Consider the following 21,684-nt stretch of genomic DNA (forward strand, 5'->3'; position numbering starts at 1 on the left):
CTATTTTTTCTTTTTTCTTCCTTTCTCGCAAATTAATCATGAAAATCAGCTCCAGGCCCAAGGTTTATGAAGAATTTTGAGAAAAGAGAGTAATATTTCAAGAAGGTAGGGAAGCACTGCTCCTGCTCCTAAAGTGCCTGCTCCAGAGCCAGTATTATTTGGACGTTAAGTCTCCTGCGGGCAGGGGTGATCTCTTCAATGTCACTGGATCTCCTGCAGGTCAGTTAGATCCTTTGCAGAGTTCTACACATAGGAACACTGAAGAAATATTTACTGAAGAGATTTGATATCTTAAAGGTATCTACCTGAAAGCTTGATAGGAAAAACAAAAGACTTCCTTGATTAGAACTGACCACTTGTGGAGTATTTAGGCCAGGCACCTTTTTAAAAAACAAAAATATGTCTTCAGTGATGTCTTTCATTTTGGTGTTTGGAAACCTTTACCTTCTTTTGAGAGCGTGTGAGTATTCTTCTGTAAACCAACAGGTTTTCTGCCCTTTGGAGAAGTCTCGTGATCAGCTGTATTTCTGTTTCTCTGGGTGGGTTGGTAATTTTCTCTTAGTAACAGATAACAAATACATGTAATAGGTAATGCTACTATTTTAGTGTGCAGAAAAGTTGGCAGTCAGAAGCCTCATCAGTTCAGCTCAGATCCACCTCTGGGAGAATTCTATTCATGCTTCATTAAACCACATCTGAGATGCTAAGCAAAGTGAAATGGAAATTTGTAACTGTTATTCAATCACTGAAGTCATAATGTCTCTTTCACATCAAACACCCAGAAAATAGAAAGCATAATAGAGTTTCCTGGAGGATGAAGGAAGGGCAAAAACGAAAGTAAGGAGGGGACAAAAAGAGTTCATTGCCAAGTTCACCCTACCAACAGTTTCACTCTGCCTGTGCAGAAGCGGCTTTAAGTGTATGCACGTTGAAAAATCCATTCTATAAATTTGAAAGGCAAGGAAGACTGTGAAAATATTTTACACCCACAGTGTGTTCCTTTACATTTTGAACTTAGGGTATACTTCGGTTTTTAAGTTTTTCAACAACTGAGACCTAGAGAAAAATGGCTTCTAAAAGGTCATACATCAGGCAAAAGACTCAACTGGGATTCAGACTAATTATATTTTACCTATGAGAAAAATTTGTTAAATTTAGGTATGACTTAGATCTGCTCAATTGCACAAATCTAAATGTACACATGTATTCACCCTTGTAACCACTGCCCAGATGAAGATATAGAACATTTCCATCAACTCAGAAGATTCCTCAGTGCGCTCTCTGAATCAATAACACTGCCCCCCTCCACAGACACACACAATCATAACCACTATTCTAACTTTCATTATCGTGGTTTAGTTTTGCCTGTTTTCGACTTCCATATACGTTTAAAAGAATCATAGAGTATTTTTTTACTCTTTTGTGTCTGGTTTCTTTTGCTTCCATTGTAATTGGAGATGTTAACACCTCTTCCTCAATTGTTGAAGGGAGAAGTTGAGCAGCAGAGTTTTCAGCCAACCCTGAGGTGAGTTCTAAAGGCCAACTCAGTTCTGAGGGGAGTTCAGTGATTGGTCACTGGATGAGGGCTGCCTGGGGGCTGACAGCTGGAGGCTTTCTGCAGGTAGCACTTACAGCACCTGGAAAAACAAGCCCTTCATTCCGGAAGGGATCATGGCAGTGCATCACAGTGTCCTTCACAGTCTAGCACTTGTGCCTCTTGGATTTGCTTTTCATGTAAGTTATGGGAGAAGCTCCTCCAGGATTCTGGTGCTACTTTTCTTGAAAGAACTTAGAAGTGGAAGGCTAGTGGGACAAACGACAGCCTTCGTGGCTCCCAGAGGCTTTGATGATGCAACTGATAACTCACCTTCACCTTCTTCACTGTTCTAGATTCCATTCATCATTAGCTAACGTGCTGCTTAGTCTTTGTAGTTTGCCTTCCAGAGTTCTCCAGAGAAACAGAATAAAAAGGATATATAAAAATCATATAGATGGATGGATGCATAGATAGGTTGATTTTAAGGAATTGTCTCATGCAGATGAAAGGCTTGAAACTCCAACAGGACTTCTGTGTTACAATCTTGGGGCAGAATTTCTTCTTCTCTAGGAAACCCCAGAGTTTGCTCTCAATCCTTTCTACTCTTTAAGGTCCATCAATAATGTTGAGAATAATCTCCTTTGAGATTGAGAGCAATTGATTGCAAATGTTAATCACTCTACAAAATACCTTTACTGTAACACCTAGGCTAGTGTTTGGCCAAAAACTGGGGACCAGAGCTTTGCCAAGTTGACACATAAGATTAACCTTTGCAAGCTGTGATCAAGACCCTCAACCCTGAGGGGTTGAGTTCCTGGTCACTGTGCTCTCTCATGATGCAGTTGCTGCACTTGTCCATTTATTATCAAAATGGGGCAAGGAAGTATTGAGAAGCACCCAAGTGGATCATATGAGTGCCAAACTTATTCCTGCCTCTGTATTATAAATGAGCCCTATTTCTTCTGTAGTCACTGATCTCTGTCAGGATGGTGATTCCTTTTCTTGTCTGTTAGTCCCCAGACATAAGGAGCTTGAAGTGCTGAGGTGCCAACTGTAGCTTTTAGTTCCATGTGACTAGCTGTGTCTTCTGGCACAGCAATTCTCTCTTAACTCCATTTATCCCCCACATGTTCTCAAAATTTTTATTTATTTATTTACTTTTAGAGAGAGGGGAAGGGAGGAAGAAAGTGAGGTAGAGAAGCATTGATGTGAGAGAGAAACACTGACCTATTTGCCTCTCATGGGAGCTCTGACCTGGGACTGAACCCGCAACCCAGACATGTGCTCTGACTGGGAATTGTACCTGCAACCTTTCGCTTTGCAGGATGATGCCCACCTAACTGAGCCACACTGATCAGGGCTTTGCTATTTTTTAAAAAAGATATTTTACCTTGACATATGCCTTAAATCACAAAAATTTAATTTCTTTAGGTCATTAGGCTTTTATATTTACCCATATATTTACCTTTCATTTGTGCTTTTTATTGCGTTTTGCACGTCTGTGCTCTGATTTTCAATAATTATTTTTACTTATCTCAATGATCTTCCTTAAATATTTTTTGTAAGATGTACTTACTCTGAACCTTTGTCTTCATATTATTTTCATTTGTTAAGGATATTTTCCCTGGTATAATCTGCAATTCAAGGTTGACACTTATTTTCTTCTTTTGGTGCTTTAATGATGTCTTCTGGCTTCACAAATTATGTTCAGAAGTCAGCTGTCATTCTTATGTTCTTCTTTGAAAGTAATGCATAAACTTAAAAAATGCTTTAAAATTTTATTTTTGCTCTTTTGTTTGTTTGTTTTTCAACAGTTTGACCATGAAATGCCTAGTTATTGTTTCTTTTGTATTTCTCCTCTTTGGGTTTTGTTGAACTTTTAAAATTTATGCCTTTCATCACAGTTGGAAAATAATCTGAGTATTATTTCCTTAAATATTTCTTCTATGTTCTTCTCTTCTCCATTGAGAGGACATACCTCACTTCCTCTCACATTATGTATGTTAGATACCGTGTCACTCCCGAGTCGGACTGCACAACCATTCTCGGCGGTGCAGATAGACTCTTAAGAAGCTACACCATCGTCTCTCGAGACGGACGGCTGCCAAGATGTATGTTAGATCCTTTAATCAAGTCCCTGACTTCTCTTCTTCTCTGTTTTGTTTTTCTTTTTTTTTCTTTTCTTTTTTTTAAATATGCTTTATTGATTATGATGTTACAGTTGTCCCAATTTCTTTTCCCTTTATTCCCCTCCACCCAGTGACCCCCCTCCCTCCAATTGTCCCCCTCCCTTAGTTTATGCCCATTAGTTGTGCACATAGTTCTTCTCAACATCTTCCTGTTTACTCCACTCCCTCCTACTATGCTTCTTAATTCATATACCATCTCCTTCTCTTCCTCCCTTCCCCCTCCCTGCTGACCTCCCGCCAAAATGTTCCCCATACCTACAATTCTTTTCCCACTCTTGTTGCTTACTTAGTTTGCCTTTGTTTGGATTCTCTAGATTCTGTTGTTGGTTGTTGTGATACAGTTTTTATTTTAATGTTCATAGTTTTGATCCCCTTTCTCCTAAACAAGTCCCTTTAACATTTCATATAACAGTGATTTGGATCTGATGAACTCTTTCAGTTTTATTTTGTCCTGGAAGCACTTTCTCTGCCCTTCTATTCTGAATGACAGCTTCACTGGATAGAGTAATTGTGGTTGTAGGTTTTTGATTTTCATACTTTGGATATTTCTTGCCAGTCCCTTCTTGCCTGCACAGTCTCTTTTTTGAGAAATCAGCTGAGAGTCTTATTGGGACCCTTTCTCTCTTGCTGATTTTAAGATTTTCTCTTTATCCTTAATTTTTGACATTTTGATTATAATGTGTCTTGGTGTGGTTCTTCCTGGGTCCAGTTTTTTTTTTTTTTTTTTGGAATTCTCTGTGCTTCCTGGACCTGTAAGTCTATTTCCTTCCCCAAGTTAGGGAAGTTCTGCTTTATTATTTTTTCACATAATTTTTCAATTTCTAGTTCTTCTTCTTCACCTTCTGGGAGCCCTATGATTTGGATGTTGGCCCGCTTATAGCTGTCCCATAGGTTTCTGAGCTTCTCCTCACTTTCCTCACTTTTTGTTTCCTCTTTCTGCACTGGTTGACTGTTTGTTCCTTCCCTATGTTCCGATTTGTTGATTTGATCCCTGTTTTTTTTGCCCTCACCACTAGTTTCATATGTGTTTTTGTTCATTTCAGCAGGACTAGCCTTCATTCTTTCCCCATCTTGTTTAAGATCTGCTGTTAGGTTGTAAGCATTTTTATAACCAAATCTCTGAACTGAGCCTCAGAAAGATTTCCTATCTGCTGCTTCATTAGATTAGATATTTGCTGTCTGGTCAGCTGTGTCACCGGGATCTCTATCATGATCTGTGCCATCCTGACACTTTTGTGTTTACCTCTGCTTCCTGGGCAGGGTTGTCACACCTCCTACATTATAGGGGGCAGAGCCCCGTGCACTCATTACAACCGGGCGACCTTTCTCACCATGCTGTGGCATTTTGTGTGGGGGTGAGGGTCCAGGATGGATTCCTGCTGTTCACTCTTGCTGAGAGACTGGGAGCCTCCTTCTCCATCCCCACCCTCTCTGGGCCTCACAGTCCAAGACAATGAGGGTCTGCCTTCCCTGGCGTTGGAATCACAAGCTGACAGGTCTGGTCTGCAGCCAGGGGTGCTCCCCAGGCGTGCTCCCCAGGTGTGCTCCCCAGGTGCGCTCCCCAGGTGCTTCTCACCTTCCCTTAAATGAGGGTGTTTGTGCTTACCGTTGTCCCGCTGCCATCGCCACAGCTGCCACTGCCAGCACTGCTTGACCTCTCTGCCCTGGCTTCACCTCTCCTACCTGTCCGAACAAGCACCACTTCTTTATAACTTCATATGTTGGACTTCCATGTAGCTTTATTTTCTGGAACTTCTGGTTATTTCTGGTTTTGCAGTAGTTGTAGTCCTTCTTAGTTGTGGAGGGAGACAGAGAGTGTCAGTGTAGGCCTCCATCTTGGCCAGAAGTCTCCTGTGTTTGTTTGCCTCTGTTGTTTTTCTTTTCTTTATTATATGCTTTATCTGTGTTATTTCTGTAAATCTGTCTTTGATTTCATGAAGCTTGTCTTCTGCTGTGTCCAGACTTCTGTTAAACACATCAAGTGACTTTTAATTTTAGATGTTGCATTTTGAAGTTATAGAATGTTTATTTAGCCTTGTTGTGAATTATAAAGCCCTCTGCTAAAATATTTCACATTTTAATCTACCTAGTGTATTCTTTCCTTTCTTTCTTTAACTTATTATTTGTAATTATTTTGAAGTTCTTATAAGCTAATTCCAATATTTGGATTTTTTTATGTCTTCTTTGATTGATTGTCTTTTGATTATCATCATCTTTTTGCCGCTTCTTCACATGTCTAGCAATATTTTATTGTATGCTAGATTGTGTTAGAGGAGCTCTGCATTATGTGATTTTCCTCTGAACTATGTTGAATTTTCAATCAGTAACACTTAAATTACTGACAGATCACTTAGATCCTGTCAATATTTGATTTAGAGTTTTTAGGGTTAGTGGTTTTCAATTACTTTTCATGCCTAGAAAGTAGACCTCATTCTTAAGCATGAACTTTTTGGAGTCTCAACTAAATGAGTGTAGGTTCATCAAGATATTTGCAATTTGAGTGGGCCAGAATTTTAAGATCTTTGTAGCATTTTGCAACTCATGAAACTTTCTCATTAGTTAGCCTCCCAACAGCTGTTTTTTCTTTTTCTTTTTCTTTGAAATATGGGCTTTTCTTTTTCGTAAAGCGTATTACAATTGGGTTAAAATCCCAGGAGAATTTTCATGCTTTTTTTTTTCTCTCCTTATCTTTAGTTCTTCTTTACCTGGTATCTGTACCCCCAATTCCAGCATTATTAGCATATACAAGCTCTGATCTGTTTCTTTTGACCAATGAAACTGACACTTTGTGCTTCAGTCCTACTTCCTCAGTCAAAGATTTGAAAATAACTTCAGGAAAAAACCTGGAGTGAAAGTAGGACTCATCTCATGTATTTTCATTCTTTTTAAGAATTATACCCCTGAATTGCTTGCTGTCCGATGCATTTCAACAGTTCTTTTATATATTGTACTCAGCCTTTATAGTTCATATTTAATGATAGGAGTTTGATACCAGCTACTTTATCATGGTCTGACCAAGAATTCCTTTAAGTCAATTATATATATAAAATAATAATATCTGGTAAAAACCTCTTTACCCTAAAATACTAACATATTTCTTCATTTAAAATATTTATCTTCAGGTTTATTATGTAGTGACTAGTGTTAGTTGATACAAAACAACCAACACTGGGTTATCTGCAAACTTTTACCAAAAATGGAGATTTTTCTTTGTAAGGTACATTTTCATGCAGAAAATATATTAGTGTAAATAAATATCTTCTGCACACTAAACTTTTACCTTAACCAAAAGACAAATACACTGTTCATTTTAATAACAAGATTTTGGAATACAGAAGAAAATTTTAAATCATGGGTTCATCACAGTTAGCTTCCAGATTGACCTTCTTATTAATCAATTTTGGGGCAAATTGTATAAAACACCTCAAAGTTTAGCCTAGAACAAGTTTGTATTGATCACAATCCTCAGAAACAGTGTAAATAAACTAACATCAAAGAACCAAAATTACAACTCAAATATGTCTTTCAAGAAATCCATAGGCTCAACGTGTAAATCTTCACTTCCTCAGAATTTTCTCTTCTTTCTTCATAGATATGTGGTTTTTTTCTTTGGAAATGTAGTTCTTGGCCTCCAAACATAGAAAATTTATGCTTATTGATGTAAGCATTTGCAACCATTGTCTAGGTGTACATATGTGATTTTTGTTTGTTTCTTTGTTTTACAAGGACATGGAAGGGAGGAGGAAACAAGTGTTTGGCAAGACCATGTACAACCACTGGACAGAGGAAGGACATGAAAATTGGGATATATTTGTTTCTAAATGTGTGGTTTTGCCAGAAAATCACAATGCTTTATACTGGCTCGGTTTTCTCTTTCTAAGTGGAAATTTCTGGACTAGACAATGTAATTCCAGATGTTTTATTTGATATCTGAATATTTATTTTTCCTCACCCAGCAATATTCTTGCATTACAGCAGATATATGACTTTGTTGTGAAAGGCAACTCAAGAAATTTGGGACATAGAATGGAGAAATAGAAGAGACAGCATAGTGACTAGTTGATGGAGTGCAGGAGTGCCAATTAAGGAAGGCAGGTTGTCTATCTCTATACTTAAAGCATTCCAATTACAAAGTAAGTCATTAGACTCGGCAAAAAGACAAATGCCAATAAATTAGCTACAAATGTATACTGAAGAGTCTATCTGTCAGACTCTGGCAGCAATTCTGAGGGGAACTTTGTATAAATCAAGAATTCTTTCTGCACAGTATTTTAAATCACATAAACAGTGACAAAGTAATGTTATAAAGATTAATATATATGTAGATGTGTATAATTATTAAGATATCTATTTCTGTTTACAAAGCAAAACAATTTATCTAATTATATCCACAAAAATACAGTGAAACAACCCAAACATTTTAGGAAAATAATGTATTTTGGTTTATCTGTTGTTTTTACTTACATTACATTTTGTGAGAGTAATTAGCCCCCAGTTACATATGGAAGTGTCATTTTCAGTTTGCATCAAGAATCCATCTCAATACAGAATATAATTAAAGAAGTTTTCTTTTGACTTAAAACAACAATTGAAGAGATGAATTCAGTGGTATGAAAGTTATTTAAGTAACTAGCTGTACAGTTGGTTATTTTTCTAATCTTTGGAAGACAGTTATAAAATATTTTTTCTCACAGCATTAAAAGCAGATTTTTGCCAAGCTGTATTTTTCTTCCAATTCATCTTTCCTTTTCTTTGTCTTGCACACTTACAGGAAAAAAAAAGCTATCTGTTTTTTTTCTTGGAAAAATAAGACCAGCAAATATTTCACATGAAGAAAGCAAATAAACACTGTCTTTGGATGCCTTATTTTTTTGCAAGAAATATGTTAATATAAGCTACCAAGATAAATTAGACCAAGTTCAAATATTAAATACATAGATGGGCATTAAATATTTACTTTTTCTTGAAAGTATGTTCCTGTGTGTGTGTATATTTTTTTCCCTGTTGATGTTGAGATGTCATAATCTCAACCATACTGGTAAGTTTGGAAAGAATAAAATATTTATGACTAGTAAAATATTGCAGGTTTGGAGATTTTTTGCAATGTTGGGAAACCCGAATCTACCTTATTATTTTTCAGGCATCATCTTGGATATTTCTGTCATAAAACCCTCTAAATGCTGAAATTTATTAGTTAAAGATTTTCAGAATTATACTCAGAATACATTGATCTATAGAAAAAATGAGTTAAAGGGTTATTTCTTTTTGGTTTAAGGCAGAGAAGAACTTTCCTGAGAAATAACTATGTGTCTGGCCTGCATCAGTATCCTGATTTTTCTTCCACTCTTTTATTACTGTTAGGTGTACGTACCTGAACTATTTTATACATCAGCAAAACCTTATTAAACTACATAACCAAGGGAAATGAAGGGGAATATGAAGATTTCAGAAAGAAATAATATTTTAACTAACTATAAATACCAGCAGGAAGAAAGGACTGCTTTGTCTTAAGTTGGAAAACAATAACTTTCTCACTATTATCCATTTGCCCACATCAAACCAAAGGCTGGGTCTTCCATAAAAGGATTCTATTTAGAGAAGTTGCCCATGATAGTGTAAACTCTATAAAATGTGCCATGCATTAAAAGGAGTGAATAGAACTTCTAAAATGTGATCTATTTTGGGGAGGTGGGTGGTTAATAGGAATAAAAGGGTCTAAACATCTAGTTTAGCAACATACTAGATGAGAAGTACTACAGGAATGGCAGAATATGGACCTTTGACAATTTGTTCTTACATAAGAGCAATGAGAACATTGGTAAAAAATAGTGACCAAAATCAGTGTTTTCAGAATTCTGGAAATTAATCAAACACTTGCAAAAATTTGAACAGAGTTTATTCAAGAAAAACAAGTGAATCTTGATAAGAAGTATTAGCTTTGTGGCATTTTTATCTTACCTGATTTCCATCTTCTTCTAACCCATTTCATAGTAGTCTTGAAAATCTGTTAGCCTAGCAATCGTAGTAGTTGTGAAAAGCAGCAGCCTAGCAGCCACTGGAGGGGACAAAAAGGGGTTGGAACATCTCCAAAAAGAGTGCGTCCCAGGGAATTATCATTATTTGACCTGTCTGAATGCTCCCTGAAAATCCCAACTTAGACAGCTGGTCTTTACTTGACCTCACACATAACTCAGTCGTCGTCGTCGTCGGCAGCCGTCCGTCTGGAGAGACGATGGCGTAGCTTCCTGAGAGTCCATCTGCACCGCCGAGAATGGCTGTGCAGTCCGACTCGGGAGTGACAATCCCTGCCGCACTTGTTACAGGTGAAGGCAGATGGCCGTTGTTGCTGCTGCTGACGCTGCTTCCGCCTCGATCTTTTCTGGACCGCCTCCTCGTTGCGCGCAGCCTCTGCACGTGACGTACCTTGTCTGACCGCGAGCCTCCAGGCTAGGCGGTCGTCTGCTTGAACTTCCCATGTGTTGAGATTGATGGAGCATTGTGTCATGTCCTTTTTGCAGATGTCTTTGAACCGCAGTTTTGGGCGCCCTGTCATCCTCTTGCCTTCTGCTAGCTCGCCGTAGAGGAGGTCTTTGGGGATACGGCCTGCATCCATTCTCAGTGCAAACAGCCTTTTCCCTGAGACACTCATTGGAAACTTTCAGTGGCAATTGTTTGACATTGTAGTTGCCTGAGGTCATGATAACCAGTGACGACTAAGAAACTTGAAAGAAAGATCTGGGAATAAGAGGGTCAAAGGGAGCTTTGAAAAATTCTGTCATATTCCTGAGAATGTAGGAGGCTACATTGCATACGTAAGACTATGGACATGCCCAGGAGAGACCTGAGAAGACCCTAATCTCTCACTGTGAGGTTGTGTGAGCAGGAAATAAAGGCTAACCAGAGTTTTAAACTGCTGAAGCATTGAATGTGTATTCTAACATGGACACAGTTTCTTGGGAAAGGTTGGGAGACTTATTTGTTCAAGGCATTATGTGAAATTTATGTCCAATTGTTAGATGACAAATAAGCTAACCAGGCAGAGACCTTAGGGGTTATCCAGAACAAAGGAAACATACTTTACAGAAATAGTTCAGCAAGTCACTAAACAAACAGTAGCAACAACAGTAACATCGAGGAGAGGGGAAATATAAATTCCAGAGTTGCCACATTATATTATCTTTAAAGTCCAGTTTTAGCAAATTTCTAATAAAAATATGTCATTAAAAAAAAAAAAGAAGAAGAAAGCTCATGCACAGGGGTAAAAGCAATCAAAAGAAACTGCCCCTGAGAAAGCCCACAAGTTGAACTTACTAGACAAATACTTAAAATCAGCTATTATAAATATTTTCAAAGAATTAAAAGAAGTCATAGCTAAGAAAAAAAAAAAAGTATCAGAATGATGTCTCACCAAACAATAGAGATTATCAATAAAGAGATGGAAATTATTTAAAAGCATTGATAGAAGTTCTGAAGTTGAGAAGTGTAGTAACTGCAGTGAAAATTTGCCAAGGGGCTCAACAGCAGAATCCACTGAACTTGAGGCCAAAATTGAGACTATTCAGTTTGGGAAACAGAAGGAATCATGAATTAAGAAAAATGAACAGAGACTCAGAGACTCATGGATACCACAAGTATATACATTTATGCATTATATCAATCCCAGAAATGAGAGAAAGAAAAGAATAGAAAGGATATTTTAAAAAATTATTACCAAAAACTTCCCAAATTTAATAAAAAGTATTAATCTATACAGTTAAGAAACTCAATAAACTTCAAGTAGGAGAACTCAATGAGATTCACACCTATACACATTTCATAGTCAAACTGCAAAATAATACAGTACAAACACAATACAAAGTCAATTGCAATGAACAGTCCAAAAATAAAAGAAAACAATTTTATTTATAATCATATTAAAAGTAAAATATGCATCAATAAATTTAACAAAACTAATGCAAGAGATACAGATTGAAAACTATAAAACATCGACGGAACTTAAAGGAGACCTACATAAATGGAAAAACATCCTATGTTCATAAATTGGGAAATTTAACATTAAGATGGCTGTGTTTTCCAAACTGATCTACAGATTCAGTACAATCCCTTTAAAAATTCCGGCTGCCTTTTTTGCATAAGTTGATAAGCTGATTTTGAAATTCATATGGAATTGCAAAAGACCCAGCATAGCCAAAATAATATTGAAAAAGAAAAAAAAGCAGGAAGACTCATGCCTCCTGATTTCAAAACTCACTACAAGACTGTGCTAATCAAGATAGTGTGGTATTGACATAAAGTTAGACATATATAGATCAATAGAATAGAATTCAGAATTCAGAAATAAACCCATATATTTACAGTCAATTGATTTTCCACAAGTGTGACAATGAAATTAATAGCAAAACTATGGTCTTTTCAACAAATATGCCGAGACAACTGGATAGCAAAATGCAAAAAAAAAAAAAAAAAAAATAGATTTCTATCTCACGCCATAGGCAAAAATCAACACAAAATGTGTCATAGCCCTAAGTAGGAAAAAAAAACCACATAAAACTCTGAGAAGAAAACATAGAAGTAAATCGTCATGATCTTGGGTCAGGAAATAGTTTTAGCTATGACACAAAATATAGAAGTACCAAAAGAAAATATAGATAAATTGGATTTCATCAAAAATAAAAACTTTTGTGCTTCAAAGAATACAATCTAGAGAGTAAAAAGACAACTCACAGAATGGAGAAAATATTTGCAAATCACATAGTTATAAAATACTTATACCCAGAATGCTGGAAACTCAACAATAAAAAGACAAGTAACCCAGCTTTAAAAATGGGAGGACTTAAACAATTCTAAAAACAAACAAACAAAATCTACAAATGACCAATAAGCACATGAAAAAAATGTTCACCATAAGCCATTGGGAAATGCAATCAAAACCACAATAAGATACCACTTTGAACTCATTAAGGTGACAAAAACAAGACAATAACAAGTGTAAGAAAAGATGTGGAGAAACTTAAAAAAGACAATAACAAGTGTAAGAAAAAATGTGGAGAAACTTAAACTCTCATATATTGCTGTTGGTAATATAAAACAAACAGCCCTGGCTGGTTTGGCTCAGTGGATTGAGCGTCGGCCTGCGAGCTAAGTGTCGCTGGTTCGATCTTCCAGTCAGGGCACATCAGAGAAGGAAAACTCTGACTCCAAAAAACCTCCGCTGCCTTGCGGCATACCTCTTCAGGGGAAAGGCTAAGGGAGTAAACCCCGACAGAAAATCCGGAGCCGGAGTCCCTAAGGCGGTTTGACGTTGTAGTCAACACCGGCAACTCCTGCGGCGCACCTGAAGCCAAGCTGTATTGACTCCGTCTTTCCCTTGGATCCTTCAGCTGTGAAGAGAGGGGGGGTCTGCTGCATGGGCAACAGCAGACCCTCCATATCACCCTGCCCAGGCTCTGTAGCTTCAGCTTCACTGGAGAGGACACTCCAGCGACATCGCAGGATGTCGATCCAACACGGGAGGAGACAGATACCGTGTCACTCCCGAGTCGGACTGCACAGCCATTCTCGGCGGTGCAGATGGACTCTTAAGAAGCTACACCATCGTCTCTCGAGACGGACGGCTGCCGACGAATATAAAACAAAGCAGCCACTTTAGAAAAGTTGGATAGTCCTTTAAAAGTTAAACATAGAGTTACTATATGATCCAGCAATTTCACTCTTAAGCATATATTTAAGAGAAATGAAATTATAAGTTCTTAGAAAAAACCTGTCCATGAATACTTTTAATAGCATTATTCATGATAGCTGAAACATGGAAGTGATGCATATTTCTATCAACTAAGTGAATAAATAAGTGTTATATTTCTACATAATGGAAAGCATTTTAGCAATAAAATGGAATAAACTGCCCTGGCTGGGTGACTCAGTTGGTTGGAGCATCATCACATACACCAAAAGGTTGCAGATTCGATTCCCATCAGAACAGATACCTAGGTTGCAGGTTTGATCTCAGGTCGGGACACGTAGGGGAGGCAACCAATCAATGTTTCTCTTTCACATTGATGTTTCTCTCTCTCTCTAAAAACAATAAAAACATATCCTTGTGTAAATATTAAAAAAATTTTTAATGGAATGAACTGCTGATACATGCTGCAACATGGATGAACCTTGAAAACATTAAACTAAGTGAAAGAAGACAGATGTAAAATGTCACATGTTATACAATCCCCTTCATATGAAAATAGAAAGAAGAGACAAATCCATAGAAACTGAAAGTAGATTAGGGGTTGGTAGCAGGAGGGAAATTGGGAGTGACTACTAATGGTTTTGAGGTTCCTTTTGTGTAAAAACAAATTGCTAATATGATAATGGCAATGGTTGCACAACTCTGTGAATATACTAAAAACAATTTAACTGTATTATTTAAAGGGGTGGATTGTATGGTATGTAAATTATACCTTAATTAATCTGTTATTTAAAAAATATTATATTGAGAGAGTGAAACCCTTATGAGCATGGGCACTGTTTGGAAGGGAGGCACTTGAGTTGTTGAGCTTCAGATGGTAATCAGAATTGATAGCCTCAGAAGACTTTTTTAAACAAACAAGTGAAAATATTTTACAGAAAAGACTGTATTATCCCCACAGGCACTTGTATCAGTCAGGGTTCTCCAGAGAATTAGAACCAATAAGAGATACATATATATTTATCATATATCAAAGAAAAGTTGTTAAAGATTGTATTTATTTACTTTTAGAGAGAGGGGAAAGGAGGAAGTAAGAGAGGGGTAGAAATATTGATCTGTGAAAGAAACATTGATTGGTTGCCTCTCACATGCCCTCAACCGGGGCCCTGGCCTGCAATGCAGGTATGTGTTGTGACTGGGAATCGAACCATCAATCCTTTAGTTTGTGCTATGATGCCCAACCCACTGAGCCACACCAGTCAGGGCTAAAAGAAAATGTATTATGAGTAACTGACTCATATAATTATGGAGGCTGAGAAATCCCACCTTCTGCCACCAGCAAGGTGGAGACCCAGGAGAACCAGTAGTGTAATTCAGTCTGAATCTGAAGACCATGACACCAGGGAGCTGACAGTGTAAACTCCAGAACAGGGCAGACCAGTGTCTCCACTCCAGTGGTCCAGCAGGAAGAGAAGGAACCCTCCCCTTCTCAAATTTTTTGTTCTACTTAAGCCCTCAATAAATTTAATAATGTCCACCCACATTGGGAGTGATGATCTACTTTACTGAATTCACTGATTCAAATGTTAAGCTCATCTGGAAACAACATCACAGTCACAGCTAGAAATAACATTTAATCTGGGCACCTCATGGCCCATTCAAGTTGACACTCAAATTTAACCATCACAGCATCATTTGGATAGTGAACGATATGCTTATTTGAGTGATGTTGCCATTACTGAGAACATTTCTTAACATCTTTTTTTTTTTTTTTTTTTTTTTTTTTTTTTTTTGCAGTTGCCTGGGAACCAGTTGGACATTCTTTAGGTCTCCATCAGTACTGTCACACATTTCATTGACTGGTTTTTCTACAACCAAGTTGAATTCTATTCAGAGCCAGTTTAATTAATAAAGAGATGAAAATGATCAAGTTGAAAAACACTATTTTATTTTTTAAATGAAATTTAATGGTTATTTTTCCTTATGGTTTATAACCTGACTTGTAAGGATGCAGTAGATTAATCCCAGTCCACAAATTCTGGTGTAAAAAGAATGTAACTTTCATTAATGTATTGCATAGTGCCTGCCACACTGCCTGGGTTCAAGTCCTAGATCTTCCTCTCACTGGCTGGAATAAAAATATTGGGTAATATCTCTTAAATAGTATCCTGCTACAAAGAATACTCAAAATAGAAGTGCCAAAAATGTTTTGAGCATAGGTAGCATCATTGGGAGAAATAAATAGCTTCTTATGATGACTCTTCTGATCATATTTATTATACATAACTTCTAGTATACTTGTAAAAATAGTCTCCTTGTAGTCATGTTTTTATACAGAATCATAGATTTTTTTTAGAAACAGAATGGGTTTTATAAATCTTATTATACAAGTGAGATATCTGACATTGAATTATTCCTTGACTCTTCCAAGGTCACATTAGTGCCAAAAGTTAACTGGACAGGACAACTAGAGGTCTGTGTAAGAACGGTGTCACTCAGAGAACCATGAGGACGCAGCAAGCAGAGAAAATAAGTTTTTTGAGGGAATTAGCAAGCAGGAGGGAAGCCGTGCTGTGAATGGCTTGACTCCAGGCTCCTATAGAAGGAGGGGGTTATGTTATAGGAGTAAGAAAAATGGCACTATTGAATTCAGTTGTTATCTCGCAGCTCTGAGTCTGAGGGCTGATGAAGGCCAAACAGAGCTTGGGTTGATGCACCCCACTATCATGGGGAACTCCCAGGCAGCTGCAGGCAGGCGAGGGGAGGAGGGACAGCGAGGGAACCGAGGCTGTCAGTCAGATACGTGGGTAATCTGGGTCTTGTTCCCATTCTCTGTGTAGTACTTCAGTGATAGACTACGCTTGACCTCAAAGTCTAGCTTTCCACTCAAAAGGATTTCTCCAAAATATTTTTCAGCTTTTGGTTTGGGGACACCCTACTTTCTTTTTGCACAATATTATAAAGCCTAATGCTTAAAACTGGCTTACCCTATCTGCTTTATTAAATTGTGGATGGTATACTTAGCTTGTTTCATTTGAGTGGTTTTATTTTTGACAATACACTCTTCCTAAAAATATTTATATCGATAATACAAAACCTTTCTTGTGACAGTATAGGGTATTTTCAGTTAGCTCAAGACACCATAAAAATTGCAAGACCAAGTGAAGTTAATTAAAAAATAGACCATATGTAATATTTCTTTTTTTTTTTTCCGGGGTGTCTAGAAGCGCCCGCCTCATGAGCTCACTCCCACGTGGGGGGCTTCTAGGGTGCTCTGCAGGCCACGGGCCGACCAGCAGGGATTAGGGTGGACCGTTGTAATATTTCTTGTGATGACAGTCCCAGGCACTATTCTAAGTTAGGGTTGCCAGATTTTGTGAATAAAAATACAACATGCCCAGGTAAATTTGAATTTACACAGGACATGCTTATGCTAAAACACATTATTCATTGTTTATCTGAAACTCATATTGTACTGGGTATCCTTTGTTTTATCTGGCAATCTCAACTCTCAATTCATGCTCTTATAGAGCTTATATCTATTTTAGAGAGAAGAGTTTGACAAGATAATAAGAATAATTAATAAGTAAGCTCTATAATGTGTTAGAAGATAAATACTTTAGAATCAATAAGAAAGTAGGATCCCTTAACCTGTGTGTGAGAATATATGAATGGCGGGTCCTACATTAAATAGGATTGTTGGTAAGATAAAGCTCATTAAGGGCAAGATTTGAACAAAGACTTGAAGCCTCCGTCCAGAATTCAGGGCAAGAGTGTTCCTGGCTGAGGGACAGTGTCTAAATATTTGAAGAAGAGCAAGGTATAGGAGAGAAGCTGGAAGCCAGATCATAGGGCCAGGCAAGCCATTGAAAGAACTTTGGAGCCATTGCAGGATTTTGAGCAGAGGTGTGATGTGACCTGGCTTGCCTATTTAAAGGGTCACTCTAGACTATAGGGTGATAAGTATAAAAGCCGGAAGACTATTCAAAGGTGATTACAGTTATGGTGAGAGGTGAAGGGACTCAGACTATGGTGATGGTGGTAGAAGTAATGGAAATTGTTGAGATTCTGAAGATATATTGAAGGTTGAACCATTAGGATTTTCTAGATTGAATATGGGATATGACAGAAAGAAAACTTTACCCTATGCCAGTGTGTATCATTATAGGTGCTCCTCTCTAAGAAACTGTGGCAAATTTGTGAATAAGTTAAAAGTTCATTTGGTGCTGTTGAGTTGCAACAGTCATTTCCTGACAAAATGTTTTTTGCAGTAGAGCCAAATGTAGAAAATAAGCAGCTAGAAAGCCTGTCCCATTTGCCCTTCCCATTGGAGTTTCCTTGTTGACATATCTCTCACCTTTGCCGCAGGTGAAAGTTGAGAGGCGCAAAGCTGTTCCTGTCATTAGGATTTTAGTAGAGTTCACTGAACAAAAGTAACATGGTAGTTGTGTCAACCACAAAGCAATTACTAGGAGTGTCATGAAAAGCTCTGATCTTCAGGCTGGAAATATTTGTCAGAAGCTATGTATCGAAAGCTCTAAGGACTGTTGGTGATTACCTTGAAATGTCATTTAAATAATATATTAACATACATCTATGTGCACAAATTAGAGCATGACCTGCTGATTCTTTGGGGAAACTAAAGACAATGAAACACTATCATGCACTATGAATAGATTTTTATGTAGGCATTTTATTTTATTCTACCCGTCAGGATAAAGAGCAGGGCAGACAGCCTTCCAGCTTACCAAATGTTACCAAGCCCTGAATGCTTCAGCCTCAACGTAATTATATCCTTTTTATTTATTGATAAACACCATATGCTTGTCATGTCAGAGATTAGAGAATGTCAAGGAGTTGCTCATTAGAATCTACTACAAAGCCTCACGCATTATGCTCCACTTCATTCATTCTTGCTAAGCCTTCACTTCTGAGGAGCTCTTTCTTTAGGGGATTCACAACAGGGTATTCAACTAAAACAGCGTATCTTTGATAGGTGAGCCATTGGTGGTATCACTAATATGCAACTCTCTTCTTTTAAATATTTGTCCTGATGTGGGGGAAGCCATGATTCAGATCATTTAAAAGAGACAGAGGGAGAGGGAGAGAGAGAGAGAGAAAGGAGATAAAAATTATTTATAATTAGCCCAAAAATATATAAGTAACTCCTGAAACATTCTATTCTTCCTATAGTTTACACAGACTAAATTTAAAGTTCCTTTGCATCCTCTAAGCCTTTGTGAACTAGAGATGAGGAAGTCTTATTTAGTTTGACAGGTGAGTTTAAAAAGAAAATATATTGTAAAAAGGGGCCTTGTGTTTAGTATAAACACACAAGAATACATAAGATGATCATAAAAAAATAACAATAGATGATAATTTATTGAATTTTTAATAGTTGTCACATATTACTCTAGGTACTCTACTTATTTAAGCCTTATAACCCTCATATGAAGTAGGTATTATTACTCACATTTTACAAATGAGGAAACTGATATTTAAAGAGGAGAAGGTCACATAGCCAGTAAGTGGCAGAGCTGGGATTTGAATCCATATAGTCTAATTTCACACTTTTAACTTCTATATGATATTAAATTATATAAAATATTAATAATAAAATATAATACATTACTTAGCATGATAGAAAGGGAAAAGCCTAGGTACCAGAAGAGAAGAAACTCAAAATTGGAATCATAAAAAGAAACTAGAGAAGTTAAGCCCCAGGGAATATAAGACCCAAATATAGACCTTAGGAACTGGGCAGGATTTTACTGCCTACATGGGAACTGGATACATAAATCTGGACCTGTGCAGGGAGGGAGCTTGGAGTGAATCTCCTTATTAAAGCTGGGGATGTTGGAGGTTTGCCTGGTGTGTAAAAGGCACTAGAAAAACTTTGCCCAACAACCCAGAAAGCTAAAGGAGAGCTTGTTGTCTTCCTTGAGCAATGGTGAACAAAGATATTTGTAAATGAATGAGCAAATCCCAATAAGAAAAATAAAACAGAAAATTCCAAACCTGTGTCACATGCAGTTAAAAAGTTCACATTTTTACTACCTACTGTGTAAACAAATATGAAGTTTAGAAATAAACATAAAAATTAGTCCATAGCCAGTGAAACCTCTGGGGCTTTGACAAAAGGAAATGCAAATGGCTCCACAGGGTAGTTCTACCTTCAAGGTACCCTTAGGGGGAGAGAAGGAAATTGAATATGAACTCTTAGTAAAAAATTACGCATATAAAGAAAGAAACTAGGTGAGGATGAGACAACAGGTAAAACAAGTAGTGCTCCAGGACTGGACATGAGAAATAATTTGAAAAATGCTACAAGTGTGTTTAAAATTATTAAAGAGATGGAAAAATAAAGAATGCATTAAAAATAGGATACTGGGAATTAAAAGTGGATTTTTAAAAGAACCAAATAGAACTTTAGGAAATGAAAAAATTAAAATAAAAACTCAGTAGATAAGTAAACGGATGGTTTGATACAGATAAATGGAGAAGTAATTGGGCCCGTAGATAGAGCAGGGAAATGCACCTAAAGAGAACAAGGTATTGAAAGGGAAATTACCAGAGGTAAAGAGACAAAAAATGATAAGTTTAGGAAACATGGAGGATTGAGTTGGAAGGCCCAACATATGCCTAATAGGAGCTCCAGATAGAAGAAACAGTGTTTGAGGAGAGGAAATATTTGAAGAGATAATAAACATATATTTCTTAAATTGAAGAAAGATATGCAGATGCATACCAAATTATGAACAGACTAAATACAAATAAATCCACATCTAAACACATTGGAATAAAGCTGCAGCACATTAAAGAAAGGTAGAAAATCTTAAAAACAGATGGATAGAAAAGATATGTAATAAAATGTTATAATGGGACTCTTTCTGTCTCAATTTTTGCAGGGGTCACTTCAGGCCAATTACAAAATAACAAGGAGCAAGTACTCCCTTATTACAAAGAGAGGTACTAAACTACCTATACAAGATGTGGGAAGGGAGTGTTAAAAACCATGATAAAGCCCAAACCCACCTCAAGAGTATAAAGGTTTGAGTTGAAGAAACCAGGAGAGCATTTCTCAGGAAAAATTAAAGAAGGGTGGTGATATTTTCCATTCCTTGCATTTGAGTACTGGGGAGGAGAAGCACACTTGTCTTAAATCTTCTAAAGGGGCTTTGAAAGGATCACTTGGAGAGTCTAATATTGTCCTCCAAAATTTTCAAAAATGCAATGAACCAGTTTTCTCACTCAGTCTCAAGGAGCCTTGGTATAGATGAAAGACTTTGGCTGTAACCATGTACAGGGCTAGATGAGGCAAAAAGGAAGAGGTAGTTGGAACACTTCTCCATTTGGCTTGGGAAATACATATTGTTCTCTAAGGGTTAAATAGACACTCTGGACTCTTGAACTGGAACCATCTTGAAGGGAACCTGCTCAAGATGGAAGCCTGCCAGTTGAGAGAAGACCAACAACAAAAGATTATGTGATAAGTTGCTAGAGGTAGCAGGGTGGGATAAGTTGCAAGAAGTATTGCCTATGCCAGAAATGCGATGTGGAGTCTCATTGGGGGGCTCAGAAACCCAAACTACCCTGTAAAAGAATCACCATTGAAATCCACAAATCCCAGAAAGCGTGCAAACCAGATCATGACACAATCAATAAAGTGAAACATTTTCTGCCAGACCTTCCTCCTTTCCCAGCAAACTAGCACTGCCCTCTGCCCCACCCCACAGATCTGGAAATCAGGAAGGAGGGACAAGAATTAGAGAAGCTTAAGGAAGAAAAATAGAGAAGCCACCCCCTCCCTTTCCTTCTGCAAGTTTCTAGTGTGAAGCAGGCCCTAGCTGGAGGGCTATAACTTTTAATAAATTTCCAATAGTTTGCTAACACAGAAGGAAGGACATTTCATTTACTGAAATGAGATTGTCTATATTATTAGTTGAAAGTACCCATAAAATGTTATTATTTAAGGATGATGAAAAAAGTCATAATACCTTCTTGGGATTTCATCTGAAGGAGATGGAAAAAACTGGTTTCACAAAGTGAGTTTGAATGACAAAGGGGAGCTTAATGAAGTAATTTTCTATTTGTACTATATCACTCAGTGCTTTCAATGTATATGTTATGAAGAGACTCTTTATAAACATATGATAATTAGACTACTAGCAAACTCTTCATGAGCAAATTATAAGTTAGAAGAGTGGGGGGAAATAACAGAATTCTTCTCCCAACTAAACCATCATCCAAGACCAAGGCTGAAATGAAGACATGTTCAG

At 37.3% G+C, this 21,684-nt stretch overlaps 1 long non-coding RNA gene across 1 annotated transcript; it reads left to right on the forward strand.

Moving 5' to 3' along the window:
• Positions 1-1,486: 1,486 nt before the first annotated feature.
• LOC150015375 (uncharacterized) lies at positions 1,487-15,331 on the forward strand. Its single transcript, XR_016509728.1, has 2 exons — positions 1,487-1,525; positions 15,203-15,331. It is a non-coding gene; the product is annotated as an uncharacterized LOC150015375 (long non-coding RNA).
• The last annotated feature ends 6,353 nt before the right edge of the window (positions 15,332-21,684 follow it).

Source organism: Furipterus horrens, unplaced genomic scaffold (assembly GCF_987537825.1).
Source record: "Furipterus horrens unplaced genomic scaffold, mFurHor1.1.pri manual_scaffold_3, whole genome shotgun sequence".
Taxonomy (NCBI): domain Eukaryota; kingdom Metazoa; phylum Chordata; class Mammalia; order Chiroptera; family Furipteridae; genus Furipterus; species Furipterus horrens.